This window comes from Conger conger, chromosome 12, assembly GCF_963514075.1.
Source record: "Conger conger chromosome 12, fConCon1.1, whole genome shotgun sequence".
Taxonomy (NCBI): domain Eukaryota; kingdom Metazoa; phylum Chordata; class Actinopteri; order Anguilliformes; family Congridae; genus Conger; species Conger conger.
In genome coordinates this window covers 32,727,209-32,740,445 of record NC_083771.1, presented here as the reverse complement: position 1 = coordinate 32,740,445, position 13,237 = coordinate 32,727,209, and positions in this window count along the sequence as shown.

Below are 13,237 nucleotides of genomic sequence, written 5' to 3'. Positions count from 1 at the left end.
TGAGGGGTTTAACACTAAGGCTTTTCTGTGTGTCAAAGACAGGTAAAAGGCAATAAAAAAAGATAAAAGCTGCATAGGTGTGATTAATGTATGAGAAGTGAATTCACTTCTCATACATTATAGCACTTTATAGCACATTGGCAGTTTGCTCCAGGAAGAGGAAGTCTTCATTGCAACACTCACATCAAAGTCTTGATCTAATCTGGAATCAGTCATTTCCTCAAATCAAAAGCAAATATTTGAGGAAGGCATGATTAATTATCACTATCTAGAAGTGGAAAAAAAGATCGAAAGGGTCGAAAGTTCCAAAATGTTGTATTACATATGAACATATGTGCCCTTATTTATCTTTATCTGTACTTACTCTGTTTTGAAAATCAAAGATTAAAAAAAAAAGAATTCCCTGAATTATGGCTGAACTTTATGGACAGAGATGTAGGCGCTGTAGGCTTCAGAGACACGGTGTGTGGATTAAGTCATCATGCGCTGCAACCAACCGGTGAGGTAATCCACCCAACAGCTTGCATGAGTTCATCTCCTGGATATGGCAGTAGCCCCATGTCACATTGCCCCATGATGCATCCCCCCCCCTCCCCCCCCCCCTCTTAAGCACATTTTCTGATTCATTCTAAGCCACATACTTCTATGTAGGCTGATTCAGTCCAGAAAACAGAATGCTAATTAAAACCAAGATGTGCTGAGGTCCAGGCCTTGCCCCCACGCTCTCCTGTGAAAAGCACTCACGCACTTGCCCGAGACCGCAGCTTCCTGATTGGTCTGATTAAGGGTGTGTTCACAAAGCTCTAATGCAGACAGTGACCTTGGGCTGAAGAAACAGCCCTCCAGCTGTGCCTTGTTAGACATCATCTTTCTCAATCTTTGAGTCAGAAATGTCAGCTGACATTCAGTTAATGTGATATTGGAGTATTTACAACCTACAGTATAAAACAGAATTTTTGCATACTCAAATACTGCCTCCCCTATCTATAAATTACAATAAATTACATAAATTAATAAATTACAATCTTATGCTTACTCTGAGGCAGAGGGCTGATATTTCAATAGATGCTCTAGCCATTTTGGAGATGATTCTGAGATCCCTCAGGTAAACCTCTTAATATGATCTTTGGATCAATACACTACTGAGAGGCTAAAGGGGAATACGTTGTCCAAATAGCCCCAGCCTTCTCCCTTAATGGAACTAGGGGGCTAAGCGCAGTGCAGGCCTTGAAAATGGCTTGCTCGGACTTCAGTACCATGTCTCATTTCTCTACAAATACAAATCATTCAAATGGATCCAAATGAGTGTGTGGAAAGAGTGTGAGAACATCTCTGACTGAAATAAGCAAAGTTAAAGTATTTAGGGAGATGGACGTTCATCTACCAAAAAGCAACAAATGACACTTCTTCTGCTTGTGTTCTTCCAGAACCTTCTACTACAGACACAGTGGACTATATCTGTGCATCGCAAAGACAGGGGATCCATTTGTAAGCATGATATAAGAAAGTCTTAAACCGACTTGCTGAGACAGGGAAAAGTAAAAAGTTACAATATGTCTGTCCTGAATAAATTGTGTATGTCTATGTGTGTGTGTGTTCGTGCATGTGTGTGATAGTCTTGTGGTAGGTCCTTTGCAATTACAGATACAGATGAGCACTTGGTGTTAGCATTGTTTATTTATGTAGCAGTAGACCAATAAGTTCAAAAAAACATGACGTGTATGCGTTAAATTGTGGTATAATCCCGATCTGATTCCTGCAAAAAGAAATGAAAAGGGCTGACTGCATTTTATAAATGTTGCATATAAATTATTGTGCTACCAGGCATCTGGTTTCTCTAAAATGTATTCAGAAACAACAATCTGTCTTCAATAGCTTCAAATGCACAAATGCACAGATGCACGCACACTCATACACCCTGTAATTCTCTGCACATTTCAATGGGTAAGTAAGACTGAATTTCGTGCCATTCTGTCCATGGATGGGTTGAGAAAGAACTGAACATTTCTAGAACCAAAAAGACAACGGTAAGCGTGTATGGCTCTCAAAGACCCTTCTGATTAATTCCTAGTTTGTTTGTATAGTGCTACTGGCCACAAAAGTAGGAAAGGAAAAAAAAAGCTCCTGTGTGTGTTGTAGATAAAGTAAGTGTAAAAATCATATGGATTCTCTCAGCCATGTATAAGTGATTATTAGCAGACCAGTGTGAAGCGGTGCTGCTCCACGGTGAAATCAGCTGGGCAGTGGTCTCACACAGTCTCTCTCCCAGGCTGTCAGCCCACCCCCTCTCCACGCCAGACGCGGGGGCAGCTTGCAGCATACCCCCCGCCCCATTCCAGACGGTGCCTACATGCACCTAACAGGGAGGACCTCAACCTAAAGCACCACCCCTATGGCGGCACCAGAATGCAAGGGTATAGCAGTACTGCCACACCATCCTGGTGCACTGTCTCATTGACAGAGTGTGATAATCGCCTTACCTGACAATGACATGTGTGGACGAAATGCTCAATAAATCCTCACATTCTGTGAAGATGACCAAAATGCTTTTTTAATATTTTCATCATTAACCGATATTTTTGTATTACGTGTTGCCATTCCTCACCATGATCTCTAGCTGTCCCACACCAAATTAAATAAAATAATTTCCAACCATTCAGACTGACTTACACTTAGTGAGAACCTTATTAGGTAGACCAGTACACCAGCTTGTGAATGCAAATATTTAATCAGCCAATCATGTGGCAGCAAGTAATTGCATAAAAGCATACAGACATGATCAAGAGGTTCTGCTGTTTTTCAGACCAGATGTCGGAATGGGGAAGAAATGTGACCTAAGTGATTTTGACCGTGGAATGATTGTTGGTGCCAGACAGGGTGGTTTGAGTATCTCAGAAACTGCTGATCTCCAGTGATTTTCACACACAACAGTCTCTAGAGTTTGCAGAGAATGGTGCAAAAAACTAAAAACATCCAGTGAGCGGCAGTTCTGCGGCCAAAAACAAGTCAGTAATAAGAAAGGTCAGAGGAGAAGGGCCAGCCTGGTCAAAGCAGACAGGAAGGGGATAGTAATGCAAATAACCACACATTCCAAGAGTGGTGTGCTTAAAAGCTATATAGTATCTAACACCGTATCAAGCCTGGCCTTGAGAACCTCCAGTGTTTCTGCCTCCACTCTATGTACTGGCAAGCTATTCCACACATTGACCACTTGCTGTGTGAAAAAATACTTCCTAATATCTGTATGGAATTTCTCCTTTGCCAATACCTTCCCTAATGCTGTCCCAGATACTTTGACATTGACATATTAAGATTTCATCCATTTTACATCTCCATAAAGTAAGCAGAAACCCTTGAAATTCCCAATGCTGTGAAAGGTTTCAGTATTGTATATCTGGGTGTAGGAGTAGAAAGCGCATGTATAAGAGGGTTCAGGGTAATTATGGCAGACAGGCTCTCTCAGGCTCCAGTTTGAAGGCTGTTTGAGGAATCAGGCACGGTGAAGAGATCGCCTGTGACTGAACCCATCAGGCAGCTGCCTTTCTAATCTGGTTTTGAATCAACTTTCACAGGACACAGAAAAATGTTTCACGTTAAATCAAATATTATAGAGTACATATGGTCCCTATTGTACTCACATCTACTCTCTGAGAATCTGTGCACAGACCTGCTGATTTCTTTAGCCACAGGAAATAAAGCAATATTTATTTTAATCCCATGTTTGTTTTATTTGATGGTCAGTATTTTTGTTTTTCTTTCCTTTTCTTTGTTATCTTATCAAATAGAGCAGACAAATCATAACTTAGTGCTGCTCTGTATGTGGAGTGTTGTGTGTGCGTATTGTATATGATATAAGAAAAATAATAAAATACAAAAATACAAAAAAACGAAATAAAGCAATAGACGTCCTGGGACTGGTGAGGTTCAGTCAGCATACTGTACTACTACAGGACCAGGGGCGGAACATAGCACACTGGCTGATTACGGAGCTGAGATCACGTGAACCACACATCTGCTGAATGCTAGTCCTGGAAAGGACCAAACCTCCTTTGGCAGAAGTGTGTTTGACTGGGGCCTCCCGTCTCTGTTTCTTCCATCAGCAGAGGGACTGTAAGCAGGGCAGCTTGGCTATAGTCAGTAGCAGTAATGTCACCCCCTGAGGGCCTGAGATATTTGAGCATCTGTGGAAAATTTCAGAGGTGTTGTGCCGAACAGGGCAGTCAGGAGAACCTGTGATGCAGGGGTGAATACAGGGGAACACAGACAATGTGGGTTTCATTCGAGATGTTATTAACGGAACGGGGCCTGTATGTAATAGCCCTGTCTCCCACAATGAGCTCTGTCAGGATTTATGTTGCGAGGCTTGTGTTGGCCTCTTTGTGTGGAAAAGTATGTTTATGATGCCCCCGTCAGGTCATTAATGGTACTGCATTTACCACATTTCAACGCATACCTTGTTTATGAAGTGTCTGTAATGCAGGGGAGAGTGGGGTGAGTTGTCACATGGGTAAGTCATCAGACTGCTCATTTCTACAAAACAAGAGGCACTTGTTAATGTAATTGTAAATTGATTAATATGTGTGTGTGTTTGTGTGTATATACTATCTAATTTATTTATTTTCTTCTCTCCTCATAATTCGGAGCCTCTGACTATGAGAAGGAGGTTTTTGCAGAACTTTTGGAATGAAAAATTGTGATTCAACAAGCACTGAATGAGTTTCACATGTGTTTGTATGAACCAATCAAAATGCTTTTTGTTGCAATAATGTTCATACATTCACTCTCTGCCCGCTCTTGTCAGGTACAGTACAGTACAAGCCTTACCTGACCATCTCTAGCATCAACACCTGCATTGCCCATACCTCGAAGGAGGTATGAATGAGCTCATATTCTCTTATGATTTCAGTGAAAGGATTTCTATCATTTGGCTCTGAATCTGTTTATATAATGCTCAGGTCCTGACCAAATTCTAGCTTTCTCAGTAACATGCTATTAGTTTATTTTGATCCCTCTTCATTGCGAGGAAACAAATAAAATCCTATTGCAGCAACTATAGAAACTGATACATAATACACTGTCAGAATTAAAGAGTGTATTTACTGTTGTGTCTTTCATCCTGGAGCATGGTAGTAATGTATGCCTAGTGGGTTAAGAAACCAGAATAATGAATAATGCATTAAATAGAAGGCATTTTGTAATTGTATACAGTCCTTTTTTGAACATGTTATTCCGTTTTCATTGGTTTGACTGGTTATGCCGTGGAACAAAAATATCATGCTTTAAACATGGCTCATGAAGAAATATGAATCTATTGATTTGCCTTCAACAAATCACATTCATTTAGTGGCAAGTAGGCCTGTATTGCTTACTCCAAATGTGAGGACAACTGGATGATTTTCTTCAACTCCAATAGATGGCGCCATTAGCACAGAGACAGAGGAAAACCTCTGGGTTACAAATGGACTACAAAACTGACACAACAGAGTTCAAAATTCCTTAGAGTAATCCCAAAATAAGTGTAATCCCTTCTTTTGTTGGCACAACTCATTATTTAGAGGTTGAGGTTGAGTAGAGGTTGTTCGGTGGAAATAATAGCTTATTTTATCATTTATTAAAAATGTCATAATGCTATTTAGTTGATATAGTTTAGTACACTTTAAATTACCTTTTTCTTGCGAAGTATTATATTGAAAAAAATACAGTTAAATATCACAATGTTTGCTTTTTATGCACTATATCATAATAATCAAAAACCTTATTTAAAATCATCACAATGACTATGAGAATGTGATTACACTGATTCCAAGGTTCATGTACAAATCACAATCCCTCCTCCCCTCTTTCCAGGTGATATTCCGCCATTTCCAGAAACGTCCTGCTGCCACACTGAAAGACAACAGGGCCTATGCTTACAGTAATAATCTGTGGACACTGCACCCCCCGCCAAGCTGCTGATAAAGTGGGAAAGAGATATAGAGCACTAGCTGGCAGTAAAAAAGCAGGTCACATTGTAATGGTGCTGCATTGTGTTGAGTTGCACTTCACGTTTGATTCATTGGTTTAATTACAGCGCTGAAAACTATGGCATGGAATGAGACAGTGGTGTCTGAGTGTCCCCCAAGCCCCCAGTGTCCCTCAGTTCCACCCTGTCCTTTCCCGGGACACTAAAGGACTTTACCTCACTGTTCACATACAAATGTCTGCTGATGAATTTCGCTGAATCAAAACGTTCAGGATTTTACTTTCTTTTTCTGTTGGATTAGTGCAAGTTTAGATTTTCCCTTTAACTTCAAATGTTTGAAATGGATGCTTTTTGTGATGGCTAAACAGAGGGCCTTTTATTGCAGTCTTACAATGATGTGGCTGCCACTGTAAACACCATGGACACATCTGCAACAAGTTTATGATGGCAATGGCTCGCATATTATTATCCAGATATCTACCAATGCAGGTGAGCCTGCTCATGGTTGGGAAATTGTGTTATAAATAATATGCCTGACAACATTTATACACACACTATTGATTATACTATTGACTTGCTGCATCCAAAATATATCCAGAAAAGCACATTTCTAACGGACTGATTTATGTGGTTTGAACTAATCCTGAAAGATGTTCCTGTACAGTTTGTGAGGTATGATTAGTGTCATTAGGATAGCTCAAAAAGACAAATTAGCCACATTATACAAATCATAATGCTCATTTTTTATATGTGTAATGAAGCTGTGTATAATGATTATATGCACCCAGAATTGATTGCAGGTAAATTGTATAAGATTTTCCAGAGCTCGAGCTTTGTACAGAACCATAGGTCACTGTGTGACATCAAGGCATCGTGGTCATTAATCAGCACATGTTGCAAGCCAAGCCTGCTTCTAACCTTCTGTCGCACTAAGTGAAACAGATGTAAAAAAGACAAATGTCATCCATTTTATTCAGCTATATATTTACTGAAGTAATTCAGGTTAAGTGCCTTGCTCAAGGGCACGACAGCAGCGCCCCACCTGGAAAACAAATCTACAACTTTTGAGTTGCAAGCCCTGTTCCCTAACCACAATACGACACCGCTGCTTCTAGACTGTAAATTGTTACTCATAAGAAATATTACTAGGCAAGGAAAGAACAGCATTTTATCAACAGGATAGAGCATCCTATTAAAGTTGAACAGCTTAGACATGAGGTTCACTGGGGACTGCAAATACAGATCATATATACCCAACACCTGAACTGAGAAATAGCTAAAATCAACTATTTATCATTTATTTAATCTGATTTTGATCTATTATGCAGCCAGCTTTCATTAACCTGGAATAGTCAACCCCTTTTTCAGTTTGAAGACTGAGCACTGCATTCAGGTGTCACAAATTAGAGAGTTGATGTCCTTTTGGTTATTTCCTGTACATTTAAATTAATGTATTCATGTATGTGCTTACATTCATTCCACAAATGCAAAAGCTGCAGTGACAATGGCCGGCTTTTAGCCACTGTCCACCTCAGCAACTCCCTGACTAGCAATGGAAATGCATCAAAAAACAATCATCTCTTCAGAATTGTGTTGTGTAAACTTACAAAAATACCAAACAATTACTATGCATGTAGATATGAATATACAGTATATTACTGAAAATATCAATTGTGGCAAATATTTGGCTGTTACTACATGCAATGTACAGTACATATGTATATGCTGGTAAATATACAGTACTGTACATGGCTGAAAATACAAAGTGTGGCCAACCCCATTTAGAAATATTTGGCTATTACTATATTACTATATACCCATGCTTCTGTAGATGGTACAGAACAATGTTAGGGTTACACAGCAGAAGAGTAGCATGCTGTTACAGTCCTGCTGAACTTCAATCAATCATATGAACAAGACGCTGTTGTTGCACTGGGTAGGTAATGCCCTTAAAGGCAGAGTAGTTCTGTGCCCTTCCACCAGCCTTTTTTAGTCTTTTTCCACAGCTACACAAGCATTAATGTCTTCTGCTCTGAAATGAGTTAATAATGAGTTAAAGACAGAGGAATGGCAGTGATGACTTCTATCTACCTTGCCTACAATGACCTACTCTGTAGAAAATAAAGTTATGGCTCTGTCTGTTCACACTAGGATGATGTTACAAATGTTTTCATTTCAATTACAAGAAATATGATAACTACAAGTCAAAAATATTTCCTGAAAAAATGTGATTTGATTGTGTTTGAGTGACACCAGATGGCAGTGTAACACATTGCATATACGTACATGTCACATCATAGCCGTAAATCCTGTACACTCCTCTTGATGTAAGCATTGCTTTTAAATTTCCAGCAGTGGAACTCCTGCAGTGGGTAAGTGTCACCCTTGTATTCCTCGCACTCTGCCATGAAAATGTCAGAGACATTTAGAGAAAATGCTTTGTGATGTTTAAAGTGGCTGGGTGCTTATGCTTTACATGGGGGACCAAAATGTTGCATTTGCAGGTCTGGAGATAATAATTTGTTTAGGTAACACTTCCAAATTATTGAGTTTTTTTTAATAGAATTTCGCTTCAAATGAAAATAATCTGATTGTGACATGATAAACCTCAATACATTTAAATGTAAAAATAAATGTGTGAGAATGTTGCCTCGATGTTTGAGCTGGATCTGTACCAGCTGGGCTCAGCTGTTACATGGATACTCTAGGTATCTCTGTGACTACATTTTACGCATGTACACAAATATGTGCATGCAATACAAACTGGGAACACTCTCCCTGTTCCGTGCCAGGTGGCTCAGGGTTTCATTTTTTCACACTCCACAAAGAACAAACAAAACAAAGAGCAATGTACAACCACTTAAAAAACTGAAAGAGGTACATTTGATTGCTCAGGTCTGGGAACCAAGTCTGTTAAATTGCATTTGTTGTACAATTAACATGGCACATACAGTGGGCTCCAGAATTGTTGGCACCCTTAACAAAAATGGAGAAAAAAGCCTGCATATAATAAACAACATGGATAATTCGCCATTCTCTGAAAACTCTAGAGACTGTTGTGTGTGAAAATCACAGGAGATCAGAAGTTTCTGAGATACTCAAACCACCCTGTCTGGCACCAATGATTCCACTGTCAAAGTCACTCGGATCACATATCTTCCCTATTCTGATGTTTGGTCAGAACAACAGCTGAACCTCTTGACCATGTCTGCATGCTTTTATGCATTTAATTTCTGCCACATGATTGGCTGATTCAATATTTGCATTAACAAGCTGGTGTACAGGTCGACCTAATAAATTGCTCACTGAGTGTATATTTCATGATCAAACATACCTGTACATACTCATACTCTTCAAAAATTATAAGTACATTGGAGAAGTGTGCTCTCTCAGCTGCAGTGCTCCTGGTATGTGCGTGCCATAGAGGCACCTCAAGAGTCACCCTTGCCAACAGCAAATTGCTGAGAAAAAGTGATTGCCAATTTGTGTGCAGCCAGGTGTGACAAGGATTTATCTTGATCTCAGACTGCATATATCAGCCGCTTACTCTGATGCGTGGATTACTGTGTCATTCTGTTTTGCACTCTGTTCCTTAACACCTGATCAACTGAAAAGCTTTGTGAGACTAAGGGAGCTCTATTCAGCTGGAGGGCTTAGTTGTGTGGTGAGGAGAGATGATTTATGAACTGAAGATTTCCTATTGTGCTTCTGTGTTCCATGCTCTGTGAGGAAGCAGTTCTCACTGACCTCATTTCCCAGAATCCAACACCATGGACACCCATATGACCTCACATGAATTCTCAGCTGTTAATTATCTCACACTGCAACAAGATATGTTTAAACCTCACGCCTAGAAAAAAGGAAAAATTAATTACCAATAAATGTAGTGGTGATATTAGATAAATGTGAAAATATGAGTCAAAGTTAAAGAAAATTCAGGCCATCATGACAATTGTATAACAATTTACAACCATGCTAAACACACTTCTTGTAGGTCATTGTAAAAAATATTTGTGAAATGGCTAAAGTGTAATTTTGACTGTCTATTGACTGCAGGACAATATTTGGCATCTGTGTGGGAACCATCTGCCAGAAATGATAGCACATACTGGCCTCATTCTTCCATTTCATTTAAATTAAATTTTAATTGTATTTATTTGCCTCAAATATAGTAAATAAACACAGAGCATGACGTTAACTTTTCTGCAATTCAAGGTGCCTTTATTCTGGTTTGGTTTCTGTTGTGTTCTTGGTTTTGTTTTGTTTGCTCCACCTAAAATAGTCATTTGTTCTGGTGAGCTAAAACAGACAGTACAGTTCAAAGAGTATTTCATAATCTGGGTCATTATTGGACTAACCCTACATTACTGGAGTGACATCCAGTATTTTAGTGGCCACAGTATTTTAGTGCTTTGTTGTGTAGACAAAGACAGTGGAATATGACACACTTCTGCATGAAATCATTGAAAGGCTCTACAGTTCATTCCATTCTGCTGTACATTCATATTTTATATTGGCAGGCAGTGCTGATACAGAGATAGAATTGCTAAGCATGCCTATGAACACCTGCATGATGAAGACCAACCAAGCACTCTCAAGCACTTTTCTCACTCAGGTGGAATGAAATCAATATTTCAAATGCTCTTTTTATGACTCCGTTCTGCAATGAAAGAGCTCTGAAGGACTGTGTATTTACACTTCATGCTAAAATGTAAAATAAAAAAAAGTCACCACACAGTGGGCCTCATTTCTCAAACGTGAGCCGAACGAAATTCACCGGAAATCCATCGGAAATGCATTTCCACCTATGGATTCCCAATGTGGGATTCATCAAAGTTTTCGGAGGTCAAATCTTTCGTAGGAGCCAAAACAAACTTCACGAGTGATCTCAGCCGTTCGTATTGTGTGCAGAAATAAAAGAGCACAGTTGTAAAGCATGTTTTGTTATTTTATTATTCCATTAATTCATATTTTATGAATATATATATATATATATATATATATATATAATATGTATTTTAGTTAGAGTGGCTAAATTATTTCAATATGCTTATTGGATATTATAATTATTCATATCATATAAAAACGCAACAGGATTCAACATGGGTGATGTTTCATTCCGGTAATCCTGATTAATTAATGCTTAAGTGGAGTTGAATATAAATTCCATTAGACACATATGGGGCATGGTGTAGTCTACTATGCCTACGAAACAACAAACTATAACGGTGAGTTCAAGTTCAAGTTTCACATGCAAACATCATGGTAGGCTACAGAAGTGGCATGACATGTGGCTGATTTTTTTTGCTTTTTGCCTCGCGTTTAATGTCAAAAGTTGATGTGAACCTTTTTTCCCAGTCGGCAGGAGCTAATTCGAGCCTTCTAATATGACATGAACGCAGCATTAAGCTTAATTGCTAATCACATATGTTTGAAGCTTGTGACACCTCCTTCTGGCTCTCTGCAAGGACAGGGAAAACGTAGCTATAGGTATTGCAGGCATTTACCAATGCCTTCCTCCAGCCCAATGCATACTCCCTCAGTGAAGTCTGGAAGGCCACAGTAAACTAATCACGATGGGTTTAGCAAACTAGCTAGTTCAGTAACATAAATACAGATACATTTCATTAAAAAAATTAAAGAAAAGTTGCTAGCAAAGTAATAGTGTCTATCAAAATGTTTTTCAGTAGAAAATGAAAAAATACATTTTTTGACTGAAATAGATAGGCACTCGTGTTTATAATAAACCCATGCAAAAATACATGAAAAATGTGTTTTAAATAACAATTATTTTTTCATTTGGTTTTCTGGTGCTTTTATAGAAGCAAAAGAGAACGTTTTTGTTGACGTTGTCAAATGAAAAACGCATCAGAATCTGAAATTATTTAAATGTCAGTGGTTTAGTAATTAATTTCAAAATACTGTTCATTGACCTTTGTACAGACAGAGTGAGATTAGAGAAAAACGAATTTAACATCATTTTCTATCGTAGCCTTGACTCAAGACGGATTGTCTGAAATCCAATCATACAGCTATGCCAACTTCAGATGGATTACAACAAAATCCATATTTAATGACTGATTTTATGTTTTTCTTTAACAAAACTTCTCCATGATGTGTACCTTATGATGTGTTAAAATATTCTACATAGCAACCCCTGGGTATAAAAGGTAATGTAATGCAATTCAGTCTAAAATTCAATATTTAAATATATAAAAAGTACCAATGCTGTACAGTAATGAACTAACACACGATGACATGCTAATTGAATGCAGTGGGATAGAGCTGAACTTCTCTCAGTAACGTCCCCATGTGACCCAAGGACAGGGCCCACTGTTTTGCAAGCAGGAAATGCTTTACTGCCTTTACCATCAAAGCCTTTCTGCTGTTATTTATCATCTGAGCGGGGACAGCTTCCAACAGAATGACTTGGCACAGTGTGTTTCAGGCATATTCATCAGTCTTCTACCTTCAGTAGAATTGCTGAGGAAAAAGTGAGGTTCCCTGAACACCGTGAATAATGCTTTTGAGGCAGGGCCTGTTTTGTGGTTTTGGAGAGGGAGCACAAGAGACTTGAATTTGTTTTTTGGGTGATACATTTCCTTATCGGCAGGCAGAAATTAAATGCCATGCTGCAGATGAAAACATCAAAACTGGAAATAAAAGAAAACTAAATGCTTGACAAATACAATGAACAAATTAACCCCAAAGTCAAAGTCTCAAGGAATGAATAGAAAATGTATGCAAAAAAAAAAAAAACGCTAGTCTGGTGGGGGCTTTTTGCATTCATTCCTTTTTTCAGGGTGCAATTTTCTTAACTTTTTTTGTTTGTGATTTTTTCCAGTTTTTTTCTCAATTTAGCAGCCAATTGTATCTATTCCAATTGCTCATATGTTAGCCAGGGATACACTGCCTACACCCTGTCCCTTGGTGGCTCGGACGGATCAGGTGATCCTGAAAACGACACACCTTCTCCAAGCCGCTTATGTCCTTTTTGGAAAACTGACTAGATATAGATGTTGAATTCTAATTTCTGGTGATATTGTCCTCAAATTTGAAAGGGCATTTGTCCAGTGTTGTGACTTGGCTCCATTGTGTTTCTAAGTGCACCAGCCACAGCTACAATATGTATCCAGTCAGAAAACAGAAAATCTTTTCACTGAGAAAAAAAGCTTCCACTTCCACTGTGTTTGACCATCTGTAACTTTGTTTTAGTAATATTTGGAGTTATAACATGTTATAGGGAAGATTAAAGGTAGATATTTTATTCACCAT